This window comes from Cynara cardunculus, assembly GCF_001531365.2.
Source record: "Cynara cardunculus var. scolymus isolate 2C chromosome LG 1, CcrdV1, whole genome shotgun sequence".
Taxonomy (NCBI): Eukaryota; Viridiplantae; Streptophyta; class Magnoliopsida; order Asterales; family Asteraceae; genus Cynara; species Cynara cardunculus.
In genome coordinates, this window is record NC_037528.1 from 38,035,797 (window position 1) to 38,036,929 (window position 1,133).

Below are 1,133 nucleotides of genomic sequence, written 5' to 3' on the forward strand. Positions count from 1 at the left end.
TATATGTGTTAGTGTAGGGATTCGATCTGTTATGAACATAATTCACAGATTCAGCGTTATACGGACACAGTTCATAAGAGTGTTCCCCTCCACAATAGACACATTGCACTGAGAAGACAGCTGGAATAGGTGATGTGACAGCTGACTACACTCCTTGGCCAGAAGTTATATTTTTAAGCATATTGGCCATAGAAGAGAGTTGTGTTGTTAATGCAGTATATGCATCAACATCATGTATTCCTGCTGTCTTCTTTTGCAGTTGAGCATCTGGATCAGCCCAATATCCATTATTAGCATAAATATTTTATAGGATCTCATATCCTTCATTGTAGGTCATAGCTGTAAAGGCTCCGCCCGCAGTCGCATCGAGCATTTGTTTTGCCATGGGATTTAACCCATTGTAAAATGTCTCGAGTTGAATACAGTACGAGATGCCATGGTGTGGGAATCTCCTTAACAGCTCTTTGAACCTTTCCTAAGCGTCAGGAACAGTTTCATCGTCCATTTGTTTAAAAAGGCAAATTTCATTTCTGGACTTAGCGTTCCTAGTTGGTGGGATATATTTTCGCAAAAACTTTTCCGCCATATTACTCCATGAAGGCACAGAACCCGGTGGTAACGAATTAAACCATGCCTTTGCCCGATCCCTCAGAGAAAATGGAAATAAAGTGAGTCTCAGAGCGTCATTAGACACTCCCGGGATCAGGAAAGCATTAGTGATTTCCATAAAAGATTTCAAATGTGAATGTGGATCCTCCGAAGGTAATCCGACAAACTATCCGTTTGTTTGCAACATGTGAAACATAATTGGTTTTAGTTCGAAATGAAGAGCGGTCATATGTGGCCTAACTATCCTGGAATTTAATTGCTCAAAATCAGGGATGGCATAGTCCATGAACCGTCCATTTTTGGAATTTGCCAAATTAATGATGATCGAAGTTTGATCTCTTGGTTGTTCATTATTTTCAGATTTCGTGTCCTCGTTATGATTATTATGATGGTGTGGGGGTCCTTGCGGAAAATTCGAAAAAGGTGGTATTGTCCCAAATGCAGGCGGTTGGTTTTCTAAATATGGAATCTCAGGGATGATTGGGGGAGGTAACTCCATGTTGGGAGAGAGTAGAGCAAAAAAT

At 40.6% G+C, this 1,133-nt stretch overlaps 1 non-coding gene across 1 annotated transcript; it reads left to right on the forward strand.

The window, feature by feature from the left end:
- Positions 1-431: 431 nt before the first annotated feature.
- Positions 432-538, forward strand: LOC112503125. Its single transcript, XR_003067861.1, has one exon. It is a non-coding gene; the product is annotated as a small nucleolar RNA R71 (small nucleolar RNA).
- The last annotated feature ends 595 nt before the right edge of the window (positions 539-1,133 follow it).